Consider the following 19,243-nt stretch of genomic DNA (forward strand, 5'->3'; position numbering starts at 1 on the left):
ATCTAACGCCAAGAATGCTGTGAATACGTCATCACCATAGAAACTATAGGAAGAGAAGAAGGGTCAATGAAATACATAAATAATGCAACTATCTAATCGCTGTTTAGTTAGAGCATTGTAGTCTTGTATGCTAAATATATTGAAGATGTTGACAAAAAATTGGAATCTCACTCTCCATCGTCAATGAGCGAGTCATCCGTTCGGATGCCCTAGAATATTAGTTCCACCGTCTTTTTTTTTCTTCCCTTCCAATGCAACACCTCCATTTGGTAGGGCCTGAGAACCTCGCTTTGATACCAATTGTTACTATTCTTCACAAATATAGATAAAAAATCGAATATTAATAATTATTTGATTAAAATATTGCCTCTTTTGAGGGCAGATCTCAGCTTTGAGTTTTATTTCCAAGCCCTCACCAACTTCTTACTCTGTCCCTATTTATTTCCCTTTAACTAATGAATTTGTATACAATAAGACCATTTATCCTTTGTACAAGGTGGTCACAATTACTTATAACCATTTGATATGAAATTTGATAGCTTGGATGTGTTACAAAGTTCGAAAAAATTTCTTTTAAAGTTTGAGCTTGGTCAATAAAATAATTGCAACCACCCAATTTCACATCCAATGGTCAAGATTAATGTGGCGTCAAAGATAAATGATCTCATTCCATACTTTCCTCTAACTAATAAACCGTGTCTCCAACCTAAAATGTGTCCTGAAGCCACTTTTTATCTTAGTTTAATGGAAAGCCAACTCTATTTTCCTAACAATGTTTATGACCATGCCGCTTCAAATAAGAAACCTAATCTAAATTGATGAAAAATAGAAAATTACTTGTCACACCCTCTTACCAACTGGATTAGGTTCCTCTCTACATCCCATGTTTTGTTTTCTTCGCTACGGAGAAAAATATGAACTTCAATGTACTCCATATATAGATATAGATCCTTGATGCTTTTACCTACAAGTCTTTGATCACCCTTGGTGCAATTTCTCCATCCTCAAATTTGTTCTCTTGGAAAGTAAGATATAATACCAATTTATAACGTGCATAAATGTCGACAGGGCGCTCACAAGTCAATGGGAATGCAAATGCGTGGGTCCATGTTGTGTTGACCTTGACCCTGAATTGTCCTAGCAATGGCTAGGCCAACACAGGTAGAGTCTAGGTCTGTCAGACCTAAACTCAGGAATCTTAATTGCATCTTTGTGTGCTTTAAAAGAAGGACTCGTGTGATCTAGCTAAAGTGTATATATATATATATATATATATATATATATATATATATATATTCAATTCTTTTTCGACTCTTCTCTACAATCATTTGAGAAAAAAATAAAGTAATGCTCAAATACATGCAAATACTTTAGTGGTTATATGAAGATCTATTGATCTAAATACGAAAGGTAGTCCGAGATTAAAATCATGAACAAAAAAGTAATATTTGATGCTATTAGTATAAGAAGTGGGGGCATGTCACCAAGTATTATTATAAGGTCAAAGAGAAGGTAAAAGGAGCATCTGAAACTCAAAGAGGAGCTTCTAATGTGCCGAATATTTAACTTAGAGAATGGAACAGGTAATGTGCTGAATGGAACAAGTAATGTGTTGTTAGTCTTTAAAATTTATGGTTATTCTAAAGACACGTGGGTTTTGAATGTTTTTATCATTTTTGCCCTCTTTAGAACTAGTTCACGACATACAAGAGTCAGTGAGTCAATTTTGATGGCGAATGATGTGACTTGTAAGACTGTCAGCATTGGGACAATTGCTATTCAAATGTATGATGGACTTGTTAGAACATCGACTGATAGAAAACATGTTTTAGATGTAAAAATGAATCTTATCTCCTTAGTTTTCTTTAACTCCAATGCCTGCAAATTTATCTAAGAAAGTCGAGCGTTGAAAGTTTTAAAGGCTGCCCTTATTGTGATGAACAACAAATAGATTTGAGTGAAACTGCTTGGGAGTATTCCGATAATGCGATAGTTTTCATATGTGAAGGTAGTAATTCCAACTTGACTTATTTGCGGCATCTGCGGCTAGGCCATGTGAATAAGAGGGCTTTGGTGGAACTAAGTAAATGCTAAATGCTCAATGGAATAAAAACTACAAGTTTGACTTCTGTGAACGCTGTACTTATGGCAAGCCATGTAAGGTATAGTTTCATATGTAAGATCATATTACAAAACACATTCTTGATTATGTTGATTCATATTTATGGGGTCTTGCATTGAATGTTCCAAAAGGTGAATCTTTGTACTTTGTTTCCTTTCAAGATGATTTATCAAAGAAATAAAGTATTTCAATATTAAAAAAAAAGACAAATGTATTTAATACGTTCAAACATTAGAAAGCTCAGTCAAAAGACAATATGAGAAGAAGGTCAAGTTTTTGAGGACCGATAATGGTGAAGAATATATATCAATGGAGTTTGTGAATTTTTTCAAAATGAAATATTCACAACTACACCAATCTGAATTTGTAATATATATATATATATATATATATATATATATATATATATATATATATATATATATATATATATATATATATATATATATATATATATATATATATATATATATATATATTAGAATTTGTTGTTGGAGAAATTATTTTTCCCACAAATAGTATTGGAGCCAATAAAGAAGAAGAAGGTTGAAGAAAGCAATTTTGATGCCGAATTCTTCTTAGCATATTTCAAAACTCGATGACAAGTTTTCTCCATCCAAGAGGAGAAAGATGGAGGGGTTACTTTTAGTTTCTTTAAAAATTTAAAAAATATATATTTTGATTTTAGATTTAGGATTTCTTTATAAGATTTATAACTTTTTTTGTGATTCTAGGTTTTTCTTTTATTTTTCTTGATAGCCTTAAAATATATTTTCATCTTTAATTATATAGTTTAAAGCAGGGTTTAACAAATTGGCGAGTCGCAACGGACTCGCCCGAGTCGACACGAAAATCGGTCACCTCATGTCGATTCTTCTATAAAATCGGACTCGCCCGAGTCGACATGAAAATCGGTCACCCCATGTCGATTCTTCTATAAAATCGAGAATTGCTCAATCATAGAAGAGAATCGAAGATTTTGAATAGTGAATCGCTCTGATTACGTCACAAATCACGATTCCAGACGCTTTGTGACGTCACAAGGTGAGTCCTTAACTGAAGACATTTTGGTAATTTTGTTCAAAAATATAACCGCAAGCATACCTGACACGCCCCAAGAATTAACAATACTGATATTCCTAAGATGTGACAGTCAAAACATATGTACATCTCTTGATAAGACAAATTTACAGTGGTGAATTCTTATAAAGTAACAAAAGAAATTTTAAGCACAACTATAATATCTTTCAAAGTTAATCCTGACGAGCAATCAAAATGAAACCACAGTTATCCTGAAAAAATATTTACCATAATTTGATGAGTTTGGCTACTCAGTAAGTGATCATCATAGTCCTAAAAATAATCATGGTTGAAAGATATCAATATTTTCAAAAAGAAGATCTATTAACAGAAATGCATCAACAGTTGCACTATTAAAATGCATAATTAAGTATAATTCGAATAATTGAAATGCGTATAACATTTTAACGTCAGTACATATATCAAAAGACTTCACAAAATACCCTACTGACGTCCTAGGTCACCTATATACCCCATTAGCGTCTTGATGGGTCCACTTAATCCCTATTGAGGTCCTAGATAAGTCCACTTAATCCCTGCAGGTCCACTTATACCTCACCGGTGTACCGGAAGAGTCCACTTAATCCCTACTGGCGTACTGGATAGGTCTACTTATACCTCACCGATGAATCGGATGAGTCCACTTGCATACTTAAAGTATTTCTAAATCTCTTTAAACATTCGAAAGCAACAATATCATGTACTCAACATATCACTGAAATTATTAATATGAATTTCACAGAAACCATTAATAACAGTCACTTTCAATAACATTTAAAAAATAACCAGTCAAATATTTTGGGCTCAGATTAGAAAGGTAACAGTTCGTAAAGACATTCTAGCATAATTGCCAATTTAATATGTATAGAAATACTCTTATAGAAATTCAAGAATACGAAATTATCACAATTTATGGGATGTCAATTCGCAAATAAACATTTCACAGACAATGTTATAATCAATTGCAAAAATATTAGTTTTCAAATAATAAGGCAGTCATTTGCACATGAATTTTACAATGTCTAAATATTCCAATATAGTAGAATGAAATCTCACAATTTTACTAAAAGCAGAAATATCACATTTATTTCTAATAATTTTACAGCATCTAAAATTCTCTAATAATAAACAAGAAAAATAAATAAATTTATTTCTAAGAATTTACCGCATTTAAAATTTCTAACATAGATAAAATATCACAATTTTATTAAAAAGATTATTTTTCAAAATAATGAGGTCGCTTGCACATAAAATTTATCGCGCCTAAAATTCATGATAATAAGCAGAAGTAATTATTTCATTTCATTTTTAAAAAGAACGGATTATTTTTCATGATAATGAAGTCACTTACCTAAAATATTTGAGAGGGAGCTTCCGATAAAAATTCGGCTAAAGAGAGAAAGAGCTCACTGTATTTCGACTAGAGAGAGAAAGATCTAAAAAATTTTCTAGGGTGGGGGTCCTCGCCACTCATATTTAAATTCTTAAGATACCTTATTATTTTATTTTATTTAGTTACACCTCATACATGAGGTGTAACAATTATATTACACTTGCACGTTAAAGCCCACGTCCACTGGCAAGGCAGCAAAAACTTAAACCAAAAGCTTTCGAAAGTAGTGATGGTCCCTAAGGACCATCATGCTCATATGGACCATCACTTATTAAAAGTTTCTTCTTTTTTTTTTTTTTTTTTTTTTTTTAAAAAAAAATTAGGATCATTACATTCATCCCCCCTTGAAGAAATTTAGTCCTATAAATTTGTGTACTTGATTATTGAAAAAAATAGGGATATTTTTCTCTGATATCGTCTTCTCGTTCCCAAGTCGACTCCTCTCTTAAATGGTACTGTCATAATATACGGACCGAAGGAATCTCCTTAATGCGCAACACTTGTACCTTTCTATATATCAAAATTGGCGGCTCAATGAAAGATAGGTCCTTTCTGATCGGTAAAGGTTTATATTTCAAGATATGGGATGGGTCGGGCTGTTATTTTCGTAGTGATGATACATAGAAGGCATTATGGACGTTTGCCAATTCGTGTGGTAAGGCAAGTCTATAAGCGACACCTCCGATTCTTTCCAGGATTTCAAATGGTCCGATGTAACGTGGGCTTAGCTTTCCTTTCTTGCCGAATCTCATAATGCCTTTTATTGGTGAGATCTTTAGGAAAACTTGATCACCTTCCTCAAATTCAAGTTCTCTCCGTCGGTTATCGGCATAACTCTTTTGCCGACCCTGAGTTGTCCTGAGGCTTTCTCGAATTAAAGTTATCTTATCTGTGGTTACCTAGACAATTTCTGACCTCAAATGCTTTCTTTCACCAACCTCGTCCCAACAGGGGTAAATGGTCATCCCAGCTTCTTGTAAAGTCAATGACACAGGCCCTCAACATATCTTCCAAGGTTTGGATGGTCCTCTCCGATTGTCCATCAGTTTGGGGGTGAAAGGTAGTGCTAAAGGTGAGTCTCGTCCCCATGGCTGACTGTAGCCTAGCCCAAAATTTAGAAGTAAACCGAGTATCTATGTCCGATACAATATTGACCGGAACTCCATGCGCACTATTTCCTTAACGTACAACTGGGCCAGTCGATCCAAAGTGTACGTCATGCGAATCGATAGAAAGTGAGCAGCGTTGGTCAGCCAGTCCATAATGACCCAAATGCTATCATGTCCTGAATTTGTTCTAGGCAAGCCAGAGACAAAATTCATAGAGATGTGCTCCCACTTCCACTCTAGCACAGGTAAAGGTTGCAACAACCCAGCGGCCCTTTGATGCTCAGCATTTACTTGCTGGCATATTAGGCACTTAGACATAAATAGTGCTACTTCTTTTTTCATATTATTCCACCAAAAGGTTTTCTTCAGGTCCTGATACATTTCAATACTTCCGGGACGTATCGTATAATGAGAGTGATGTGCTTCTTCCAAGATTGCTTTCTTCATACTCTCATCATTCGGGATACAAATCCGACTTTGGAATCTTAGCAAATCCTCACTACATATAGAGAATTCATCTCTCTTTCCCAGCTTTACCTCTTCTACAATTGTATTAGCTGAGGGTCTTTCTTTTGTGCTGATCGAATCTATTGGATTAATTGGGGTTCTGCCTTAATGTTGGCAATCATACTTACCACACCATTAATGGACTGAGCCGGATGCCAATCCACTATTTCCTCTAACAATCTCATTTCTTAGATCATTAGATGAGTTAAGACTCCCATAGATTTTCTACTTAGAGCGTCGACCTCAACGTTAGGTTTTCTTGAATGATAATGGATTGTACAATCATAATCTTTTAAGAAATCCATCCATCTTATCTGCCGCATATTTAAATCCTTCTGAGAGAAGAGGTATTTCAAAGTCTTATGATCCGTGTATATTTCGAAATGCTCACCATATAGATAATGCCTCCACATTTTCAAAGCGAATACTATTGCACCCAACTCCAAGTCATGAATTGGATATTCTTTCTCATATTCTTTCAACTGTCTGGATACATATGCCACTACTTTCCCATATTACATTAATACATAGCCCAAGCCTTTATGTGATGCATCATTATAAATCACAAATCCCCCACTCCCCTTAGGAATAGTTAAAATAGGTGTTGAAGTTAATCGAACTTTTAGTTCTTGAAAACTCTCTTCACATTCACTTGTCCACTCAAATTTGGCATTTTTCTGTGTCAATCGAGTCAATGGGGTGGCGATTTGAAAAATCCTTCTACAAATTTTCTGTAATATCTTGCCAATCCCAAAAAGCTTCGAACTTAAGTCACATTACTTGGTTGTTTCCAATTAATAACGGTTTCAACCTTTGAATGATCAACTGATAGACCTTCCTTTGATACGACATGTCCTAAAAATGTCACTTGTTCAAGCCAAAATTTACATTTACTAAGTTAGACATACAATTTCTTTTCTCTTAATATTTGCAATACCATTCTTACATGTTGCTCATGTTCTTTCTGATTCTTGGAATAAATTAAAATATCATTGATGAATACCACAATAAATTTATCCAAAAAGGGCTTAAAGACCCGATTTATCAAATCCATAAATACAGCCGGTGCATTGGTTAATCCAAAAGGCATGACTAAAAATTCATAATGGTCATACCTTGTTCTGAAAGTTGTTTTGGGAACATCTTCACTTTTAATCTTAAGCTGATGATATCCAGATCTAAGATCAATTTTTTAAAACACTTGTGATCCTTGTAATTGATCAAATAAATCATCTATTCTAGGTAATGGATACTTATTTTTCACTGTCACTTGGTTCAACTGTCTATAATCGATACACAATCTCATGGTTCCATCTTTCTTTTTAACAAACAATACCGGAGCACCCCAAGGTGACACACTGAGCCCGATAAAACCTTTATCTAATAATTTTTCCAATTGTTGTTTAAGTTCCTTAAGTTCTGCAGGTGCCATTCTATAAGGTGCCTTAGAAATTGGGGCTATCCCTGACAATAACTAAATAGAGAATTCAATTTCCCTGTCAGGCGGTAATCCAGACAATTCTTTAGGGAAAACGTCGGGAAATTCTCGGATAACCGGAGTGGTATCCAAATTTATTTCTTCCTTCCTATCTTCTTTGATATAGGCAAGACAGCTTTCACACCCTTTTCGAAAGAAGCGATTAGCTCAAATATAGGAGATTAAATAGGATAGCAAGTCTTTTTTGATACCATTGAAGTAAAATACTAGTTGATTCGGAATACTAAAGGTAACCATTTTCTTGTAACAATTAATATTTGCATGGTATACAGAAAGCCAATCCAGGCCTAAGATTACATCAAAATCTTGAATTTCTAGAAGTATTAAATCAACTAACAGTTCTTTTTCTTCTATCTTTATTACACAGGATTCATACACTATATTGGTGTCACTTGAATTTCCCATCGGTGTGGCTACCTCTAGAATGTATTCTAATTGTTCTGGTTATACCTTTAAGTGGCATGCAAAGTATGGTGACACAAATGAATGGGTAGATCCAGGATCAAATTAAAACATGAGCTACTTTTTGGAAGATAATAAGAGTACTTTGGATCACTGATTTTGAAGCCTGAGCGTCTTGCTGGGTGATCACAAATACTCTTCCCTTCATCTGAGGCTTCTGAGCTATCTTTCCCTGCTTTGGAAGCTATTGCATCTATAACCTAAAACATTCTCTAATCTGGTGCCCCAATTTTCCACATTTAAAATAGGTTCCAATATTCCAATAACAAGGGCTCGATCCATGGTTTTTCCCACCTTTTTACATGGTTCAATTGGGCTTTGAAGTGGCAAGAGCCTTTACTTCTTGTTTGCCCTTTCAAGCTGTTGTCGATTAGACGGTGTGGGTTTAACTTGACTTTTCTGATTTTTTATCTTTTGGTAATCTTCGAAATCTTTTTCGACAATTTGAGCTTGATCCACTATTTCAGCATAAGTTCTCAATTTTAAGACTGATATTCTGCTTCTAATAGCTGGTCTGAGACCCCTTACAAATTTTTTCACCTTTCTTGCCTTATTGTTAATCATATGTGGTGCAAACCTGGCCAATTCGGTAAACTTGGCCTCGTACTGTGCTATTGTCCGGTTTCCTTGGATTATTTCCAGAAATTCTATTTCTTTTTGGTCTCGAATAAAATCTGGGAAATACTTTTCATTAAATGCCTCTAGAAATACTTCTCAAGTCAAGGGTTTTCTTTGACCAATACTCCATTTTCCATTTGCCACCAATGTTGTGATTCACCTTCTAACATAAAAACTGCGGAGGCCACCTTCCTATCATCAGGACATTCCATTACCTCGAATATTTTCTTTAATTGCATAATCCATCCCTCGGCTTCCAGTGGGTTTACAGCACCCTTAAAAGAAGGTGGGTTCAATTTCTTAAATTGTTCGATATTACTCTTACCATTTTCCGTAATTGACTGCCTGGGTGAATTGTTGTTTCCCATCTGACGTTGCATTAGAGCAACCATATTTTCCAAGGCTTTGTGAATTCCTTCCTTATTAGCTTCAACTATTCTGGATTTTAAGTACATTTTTTTTAAATTTCCTAAGAATCTTAAACTTATTGCTCTGATACCATAATTGACACTCCCCAAGATTTTACAATACTGATATTTCTGAGATGTGACAGTCAAAACATATATACATCTCTTAATAGGAATAATTTATAGTGGCGAATTCTTACAAAGTAACAAAAGAAAGTTTAAGCACAACTACAATATCTTCCAGAGTTGATCCTGACGAGCAGTCAAAATGAAACCACAGTTATCCGGAAAAAATGTTTACAACAATTTAATGAGTTTGGCTACTAAGTAAGTGATCATCATAATCTTAAAAATAATCAAGGTTGAAAGATATCAATATTTTAAAAAAGGAGATCTATTAACAGAAATGCATCAATAGTTTCACTTTCAAAATGCATAATTAAGCATAATTCGAATAATTGAAATGCGTATAACATTTTAACGTCAGAGCATATTTTAAAAGATTTCACAAAATACCCTACTGGTGTCCCAAGTAGGTCACCTACATACCCCATCAGCGTCCTGATGGGTCCACTTAATCCCTATCGATGTTTCAGATAGGTCTACTTAATCCCTGCAGGTCCACTTATACCTCACCGACGTACCAGAGGAGTCCACTTAATCCCTACAGGCGTACCAGATAGGTCCACTTATACCTCACCGGCGAACCGGATGAGTCCACTTGCATACTTAAAGTATTTCTAAATCTCTTTAAACATTCGAAAGCAACAATATCATATACTCAACATATCACTGAAATTATTAATATGAATTTCACTTAAACCATTAATAACAGTCACTTTCAATAACGTTTCAAAAATAACCAGTCAAATATTTTGGGCTCAGATTTAGAAAGGTAGCAGTTCGTAAAGACATTCTAGCATAATTGCCAATCTAATAGGAATAAAAAAACTCTTATAGAAATTCAAGAATACAGAATTATCACAATTTATGGGATGTCAATTCGTAAATAAACATTTCACAGATAATGCTATAATCAATTGCAAAAATATCAGTTTTCAAATAATAAGGCAGTCTTTTGCACATGAATTTTATAATGTCTAAATATTCCAAAACAGTAGAAAGAAATCTCACAATTTTACTAAAAGCAGAAATATCACATTTATTTCTAATAATTTTATAGTATCTAAAATTCTCTAACGATAGACAAGCAAAATAAATAAATTTATTTCTAAGAATTTACAGCATTTAAAATTTGTAACATAGATAAAATATCACAATTTTATTAAAAAGATTATTTTTCAAAATAATGAGGTCGCTTGTGCATAAAATTTATCGCGCCTAAAATTCATGATAATAAGAAGAAGTAATTATTTCATTTCATTTTTAAAAAGAATGGATTATTTTTCAAGATAATGAAGTCACTTACCTAAAATATTTAAGAGGGAGCTTCCGATAAAAATTCGGCTAAAGAGAGAAAGAGCTCACTGCATTTCGACTAGAGAGAGAAAGATCTCAAAAATTTTATAGGGTGGGAGTCTTCGCCTCTCCTATTTAAATTCTTAAGGCACCTTATTATTTTATTTTATTAAGTTACACCTCATACATGAGGTGTAACAATTATATTACAGCTGAACGTTTAAAGCCCACGTTCACTAAAGGACGTGGCAAGGTAGCAAAAACTTAAACCAAAAGCTTTTGAAAGTAGTGATGGTCCCTAAGGACCATCATGCTCATATGGACCATCACTTATTAAAAGTTTTTTTTTTTTTTCTTTTTTTTTTTTTGAAAGTTTAAGATCATTACAATACCCTTTCTATCGTGCTAACATTAAAGCTTTTGTAAAGATATTTATACTGTGTAAACTTTCTCCAATTCTTCGATGTGGGACTTGTGCTAAGTGATATTATGTTGAAAAGTCATTCAATATGAGTAATTATTGTAGAAGACTCTTTAGCAGCGCATGAAGGGCTGAGGTGGTTAGCAGCAATGTTTCTATGTGTGATGTCCAGGCTCGAATTTTGGGACGCTATTGTGCAATTCACTTTTTGTCTTCATAAAATAATAATAATAATAATAATAATAATAATAATAATAAAAATAATAATAATAATAATAATAATAATAATATCATAAAAAAAATAAAAAAAAAGTAGATAGGTTTTTACTTTTGTCATAAAAAAAAAAATGAAGAAAATAATATCATCAAAAAAATAAAAAGTAATACAAAAAGCATTTCTTGCTAAAAAATAAAAAAGACCATACATCTTCTTTTTTATCTTGTAAAAAAAATGGTAATAAAATAAATATTTCTTGTCAAGAAAACAAAATAAAAGGTATAAAAAATAAAAGGCACCAACAACATTATTTTTTTATTTTCTTGTACAAAAATAAAAAGTAATACAACAAGCAAAAAAAAAAGTAATATAACACCTTCTTTGGTTTCTTGTCAAAAACAAAACAGTAATACAACAAATATCATATTTTATCTCAAAAAAAAAATACAAGTATTTCTTTTAACAAAAATAAAAGATATTTCTTAATACAACAAATATTTTTTTATTCAAACTAAGAATAACTGATTTAATTATAATTATTATTTTTATAATATGATCAGCTTTAACATAAATTTAGGAATATTAATTTTAAGAAATGATTCATACACATTTGAAATATCTTTTTGTCTCTAACAATCTCTTCCATTAAATTTATTATAGAATTTTAAAAAATTATATTCTTGAAAATTTGAAGTGTTAATCGAAAATTGATGCGCATTCGAATAATTTCTAGATTGATAATCAAATATTTTATTTATTTATTTATTTGCATTATAAATCTTGTAATATATTATTTTTCTTACAGTTGTCAATAATACAGTTTAAATTAAATGATATTATAAAATATTTTAAATTTGTTTTTATTTATATAATAAAATATAAACCAACAATTTTCATTGCAATATATAATATTATAGTTAGATAGGTTGTAATAATTTTGGATTATAGTTAGTTAGGTCGTAATAATTTGGTTTTTTTTTTTTTTTTTTAGTGGATTAGGATTTTCCTCCAATTCGAGATTTTAGTGGCCATTTTTCATCGATTAAATCCATTATTTATTGTAGTCTATATATGATTATATACTTTATCCATAGTAATTCTATGTTTTTGTTTTATGTGATGCAAATTTAATGGTTAATATAAGTTCATACAGAGAAAACATATCTTAATTATTTGCAAATTGATTAAAAATGAAAGTTAATAATGTAATACCCATATTGCTTATTGGATTATTAAAAAATAACATTTATAATGAATTTTTTTTTTTTTTTTAAGGCTTAATCAGACCGATTCGGCCGACTCCTGATCTGGATTGCCGATTCACCGATCCGGATGGGTTTTTGAGGTGCCCGATCTGGCGCTCAGATCTATTTTTTAAACCACTGATTTAAAGCTTCAAAAGTAGTGTAGATCGAGCAGATCTATGAAAACTTAAAAAAAATAATTTTGATCTCTATGTACAAAAGATAAACGGTCTTTTTGTAAACAATCCCTCAAAATACACCCTTAAAATATACCGCAACATTTGAAGGGAAATCCTTTTCTTATTTTATTTTCATAGGAATATTACAGCACCACCCCCGTTTGTCCTCCTCATAAATGTCCTTATTAGTAACGTTTATAGAAGTCAAATTTAAGACCACCATAAATATCATTGAATTACTCATTAAGGCCATGTACCATCTTTCTAAATATGGGGACAATTCAATTATCACAAAAGAAGCCATGTAACATATTTGAGGAACTTCCATGCATGTTCTGGACCAGGCCAATTCGCAATGAACCAAAACAATAATTTTACATCCCAACCAGAAGCATGATACAGAGCATGGTTTATTCTGAAGTCTCATTCATCAGTTAGCAATGGGCTTCTACTACCTTAATGATCTCCGGATTCAGATGGTGATGATTGTGAAACATGGAGCTTGGAACGGGGACATCTAGGCTTTGCAACTAGAATAAGATCCGACTTTTTCTGTCTCACTACTGAAGTATTTTCTGTCATGTCAAGTTCCTCTGGCTTGGTTCCATTTGGAAGCTCCCAATCAAAATGAAACAAAAGTTGAGCGAGAACAATTTCGATCACTGAGTTTGCGTATGATATGCCAGGGCAACCCCTTCGCCCTGCACCAAATGGTATGAGTTCAAAATCTTGGCCTTTGAAATCAATTGTGCTTTTCTCAAATCTCTCTGGTATAAATTGATCTGGATTTTCCCAGATTTTTGCACTTCTTCCTATTCCCCAAGCATTCACCATAACCCTTGTTCCAGCTGGTACATGGTAGCCACCAATTATGCAATCCTCGCGTGAAACTCGGGCTATAATAGGAATCTGGGTATGGAACCTAAAGATTTCCTTAATGATGCATTTGAGGTAGGTCAATTTAGGTAAATCACTCTCTTCGACCATTGGTTTTTCCCCAATTGTGTTTCTGAGTTCTTCTTGAGCTTTCCTCATTATTCTCGGGTTCCTGATGAGCTCCGACATAGCCCAAGTCATTGTAACGTATGATGTTTCAGTTCCCCCACCGATCATATCCTGCCAATACCACAAATACAAGACAGAGAAACAAACATTTAATCCAGTGAAAATAAGATAGAAAGCAGTGAATATTGGCTTTTGGCAGCATGGCTTAGCAGTTAGTAGAGTTGGGTTGGAGAAATACCACCCGAACTACAAAATCAAGCAATCACATGCTACAATCTCCTCCCTTCAAAAAGAAAATAACAAGCAAATGGATGTAGCTATATCAAAATAAAAATAAATGAAAAAATTAAAATAAAATAAAAAAAATAAATTATTAAATAGAAAACAAAACTAGAAACCAAATGGGCTCAAAAAACGTATTCAGAAATACAATTAGAAAACTTGATTTACAGTTGGAGATATTTTAAAAATCCCAAAAAATAGGAAAACAAAAAAATCGGGCATATTTTAAGAAAACCTCACAAATATTTGCGAGAAATACATAAAAGAACTTTATATATCAACTACATATTTTTATTTATTTTTATGAATTTTTTTATTTTTCTTACATACCACAAATTGCATATGGGTACTCGTCCAACCACAAGTTTTTATGAATTTTTTTTATTTTTCTTACATAGCACAAGTTGCATATGGGTACTCGTCTAACCAAAGGGGACAAGTCTGAGTGGACCCAGCCGAGAAAACGTTACAAGATTGAACACTCTAACCTTGGGGTTGTCAAAGGTTAAGTGTTTAGAAATTCAAATTCTTTTTTTTTTTTTCCCTATTTTGATAATTCTAATGTGCAACTTAGAATGGAGGATGGGACGAACCAGGAGAAGCGCCTTCAGATGGTGACGGGTGAGAGGGAAATGGAGGTCGCCCCTTTCTTGAATGTCAAGAAGATAGTTCACAAAGTCCTTTATCTTGTCACCATTTTTGCGTTCTTTCAGGTGCTCCTCCACAATCCCGTCAAGAAAAGCGTCGACCCGGCGAAATAAATGTCGTACGCGTGCATGCATTGGGGTGAAGAAGGTGATCCACTGCATCGATGGGAACAAGTCCCCAATACTGTATCCATGAAGCATGTTCGCCACCTTATTCACCATATCTGCGTATCCACCCACGCCATTCTCTCGATACTTTTTTCCGACGACGATTCTGGAAACCACATTGTTGGTGAGACAGAGCACGAAACGGGACAAATTCACCATACCAGTGGTGGTCGCAATATCTTGAATGAGTGTCGCCACTTCCTCCTCTCTTACCTCCCTAAAATCCTGGACCTTCCTATTGCTGAGTAGCTCCATTACACACAACTTCCTTACGTTCCTCCAAAACGTGCCGTAGGGCGACAGACTGAGGTTGTCTCCGCCGTACAGGAGGTACTTGCAATAGCATGGACTCGGTCGATCGAAAAAGACCCGCTCGTTGGTCTGCAATACCTCTCGAGCGATTTCTGGTGAGGAAATCACGACAGTGGGAAGTTGCCCTAACTGCAAGAACATGATGGGCCCATACTTGACCGAGAGGTCTCGGAGCAACTGGTGTAGCAACTTGCCGGGTAGTAGTAGGTGGAGGTTTCCGATCACTGGGAGCCTCCAAGGACCGGGCGGTAGGTTGAGGCGATTGTCTCTCCTCCTCTGATGTACAAACAGAGAGCCAATAATTAAGGTCACCAGAAGGACGGCGTATTCGTACCACCATCCCCAGAGTTGAGCTTTGGCGATGCACAATTTAAGAGCCACTGCATTTAACAAAAAGTAGGCCATTGCACTTTGCATCAACTTGTGCCTCAGACGTATCGTTTACCTTCGTGTTTATAGTTGCTAGGGGTGCGCAAGTGGTCATAAAATATTTTGCAATTATAGTCTTCTTAAATTAACAAACTTACCAGTCTTTTTATATGTGAGTCGGGTGAAAGACTCCATTCCACTAATGAACAATGCAAAGAAAATGTAGCTCCATCTCTCTATCTCTCTTCTTGAATGTTCTTTAAAATACCAAGAGAGCGGAGGAAATTCTGTGTGTGTGTGAACATGACTAGCCAAAATGATCACGTCCATTATTCTTTGTAAAAGACTATGTTTTAACATATATAATGAGTTATTCGGCACCCGGTTACGGCCTTTTTAATGAGTTATTCCACAATGCTTACTGAGATCCGATGAATCCACAGTACCTTAGATTACGAATCCCCCCAAAACCTAGAAAAAATCCTTTTGCTTCTACCTCCAGAAAAATAAAAAAAAGTATCGTTTTTTATTAGTTCCCTTGGCGTAAGTTTTATTTGAATTATGAGAAGAATGAGTTTCAACTGATTACAACTATAGGTTGGTGATGCAATTACATATACAGATGCCTGATGCAAGAGAAACTAGTTCAGATGACATCATAAGATAGAAAATTTCTCACTATGGCTTTCAACAAGGTTTGTCTGCTCGTAGTAGCTTTCAACAAAATTCCTCTCTAAGGTAACGATTCCTTTGTGGCCCTTTTTGCGTGTCTTTTGGGTCGACGTCTACCCTGGCCCGACCGGCCTGGTCTTGAAAAACTAAGCATTGAACATTGGGTAACAAAATGTGATCCTAGGACAGGTCAGGCTAGGCCCGGGTCGCCACAAAGCAAGCCAAGCACGCCCTAAACATAAGCAGGACCCTAGAAAATTTTGTCGGTTGCAACTTCTTTATCTAAAGGAAAATTGTTCAGGCACGCTAGACCACATTTCTGCAATGTGGGGTCTAGAGGTATAAAACATTCATCTTAAAGATAGATGCAAATATGTGATTCATCTTAAAACGATTGGAATTAACAGTCAAAATATTTTTTTAATATAATTATTATTTCTAATAGTCAATTTTTTATTTTTTTTCATGATCTTCATGTTAAATATTATATATTCACTAAAAATTAAAATAAAATTATATTTAAAAAATATACTTATTTCCAATCATGCATTTCTACAATATGCGGGATGGCCGCATAGAAAGTGGGTCCTTGTCTAAATAGAGGGCATTGTTTTTTTATGGAGTCAGGGTTACTTGAGGGCTACGAGGCCGGGCATGTGATGCCTCACCGCAAGTTTAATCTTATTCCGATCAACCGATCAAATACATTAGCTGTAAGACGAACATAGGCAGAAAATGAATGGGTTTTACTGATTATCGCTTATTACGTCTAGTGCTGTTAATACATAAATAAATAGACAACAATAAAAAATTAAAATAAGGAAGAAGAAAATACAATTACCTCCTCAACATAGATACTTGGCAAGGCTCAATTAGACACCCGCCATCTTTCGAAATGCAGTCCTCATAAATTTGGTTGGCACTTTTTAATTATTCGGAAAATTCATTACTTTTCTTTGAAAATTGTTATAATATTTTATTTATAAGGTAATTACCCAACTGGGATTACATTATTCGAAATGGTAAGATCTGGTATTTGGAGAATTCATCTTAAGAAGAGGTCCATGTTGATGTCAGTGTTCTTAATCAGGTTTCTTTTAAAAAGATGTTGATCATTTTTTTAATGATTAGCATGAAAGAGTAGCATGATGTGGAATCATCATTAAGGAAAAGGTAAACAATCAGCACTATTTTTTTTTCTAACTACAAGAGTCATCACCATTAGATAACTGTGTGAAACATGGAAAAATTCACACTGTTGCAAATGTTTGGATATGATCTCCCTCTCTCCTTCAATCTCTCGCTGAATAAAATAGTACCATTCAAACTAAGGGGCCCGTTAATGATTGGAAACTTTGCTAGCTGATTTATCAAACCAAAAAAAAACAAAAAAAGGACGTCCATGTTGCAATCTTTAGGTTGCCCGCTCTCAACCAAGTATACATCTTGTTATATATTGTTACAGAAGTTCGTGTCCTAACTCCTAAGGCACTAGAAATGATAAGAAAAACACTGTATACAACAATCGGATGGAGATTACATACCTTTTATAGACCTGATCTTTTTGCTTTGTTTTTAAACCAAATATTCTCTTTTGCATGTCGAATGTTCAATCCCCCTAAATTCTCTCTCTCATTTGATTACTAGAACCAAGATGATAGTGCACATCACAAATCATTAACCTCAATAATTGACCTGAGAGTTCTTGCTTTCTCCTGGAGGGAATATGCAGTTAGGGTTTCTTGGTTGGAGCACTTTTCATAGAGAGGTGAGGAGGTATTCGAGAAGTTACATGCCCCCCAAAAAAAATCTATCTTTTAAAGTATTAGTAGAGAGGTCTGCATTCCAATAATTCTCTTAACATTTGGTTTCCTGGCCTACTAAGTTAACTACATGGAGCCATTCAAATATTTAGAATAAGATTTCCACTAAAAAAACTTCTCCCATTTTCATTGTTTATGTAAATTTCTAATTTTTTTTTAATTTTTCTTTTTCTTTTTTTAATTTTTTATAAATACCCCGATTTGAAACTCGAAGTTCCAAACTAGAGTACTTCCTTATTTGACCTGATATACCTATTCCTTTTTTTGCTTTTTCTTTCTTTTTACTCTGTTCTAAACTTACCATTGCACGATAGCAAACTCTGGACCAGTGTTGAATAAATAACAGACATGTGAGCTGGTCTGGAACATTCAAGTTCTAAACTAATTCATGTTTCAAAACTGCCAAAAAGTGACTTGTCCCTGATTGAGAAGTTGGAGTTCTCAAACAGGAAAATTTTGGACAGAGGAAACCACCATCAAAAGAGATATCAGCTAAACTATAAAACTAATATTATTTTTTTAAGTATAGTTAAATTAAGGAATTTTATCTCAATTTTCTATACATAATAAATAAGTTCCAAGACTAGAAACCTTCATACTACATGGCGCCTCCATGCCAAGATCATCAATCGTTAGTTTCTAGAACATAGGATTAGCATGTTAAACTAGAGGCAATATGCCCTAAAATTTGAAAAATTATAAAATTCATGCAGGATACATGGGTAAAGGACGAGGTGGATGAGCCCAATCTTAGATTTGGAAGGGTATTTATCTCAATAAGAATGTGGTAGTGTGTAATATTTGGTGGGAAGTCGGAAATGGTGCTATGATAGACTTTTGGAATCATAAATAGTTGGGTGATATTGTCTTAAAGATCTGGTTTCAGGTCCTCTACAAAAAGGCTGTAAACGAGAATTTGAAAGGTTGTGAGCTATTTGAGGGTGAAATGCAGCGGGTAAATTGGGACATTCAGTTCATTTATAACAGATTACCGGATTTGCTGATTACATAATTTTCTAATCTTATGGCGGAGTTGTCTAAAGTGTATGTTTCTCATAATCAAGTAGATGAAGTAGTATGGGAGCTAACATCTGATGGGGCCTTCTCGGTGAGATTTGTTTATCATATCTTTTTTCGTGATAAATTGAGATGGGAGCAATTTAATCTCAACTCATTTTGGAAGTGGAGAATTCCTCATAAAATGCAATGTTTCCTTTGGGCTATGTGCCAGGACAAACTATTGACAGTAGGTAACTTGAGAAGATGGGGTAGGCATATTGTCAATATAT

The 19,243-nt window shown here is 34.0% G+C and overlaps 1 non-coding gene across 1 annotated transcript; it reads right to left on the minus strand.

Annotated features, from left to right (window-relative positions):
* Window positions 1–12,933: 12,933 nt before the first annotated feature.
* On the minus strand, window positions 12,934–15,785 carry LOC18428534 (cytochrome P450 71AP13). The gene is made up of 3 exons (XR_016058582.1): window positions 14,534–15,785; window positions 14,358–14,385; window positions 12,934–13,927 (listed from the first exon to the last, which is right to left on the minus strand). It is a non-coding gene; the product is annotated as a cytochrome P450 71AP13 (transcript).
* Between the last annotated feature and the right edge of the window lie 3,458 nt (window positions 15,786–19,243).

Source organism: Amborella trichopoda, chromosome 6 (genome assembly GCF_054954075.1).
Source record: "Amborella trichopoda isolate Santa Cruz 75 chromosome 6, AtrichopodaSantaCruz75HAP2 v2.0, whole genome shotgun sequence".
Classification (NCBI taxonomy): domain Eukaryota; kingdom Viridiplantae; phylum Streptophyta; class Magnoliopsida; order Amborellales; family Amborellaceae; genus Amborella; species Amborella trichopoda.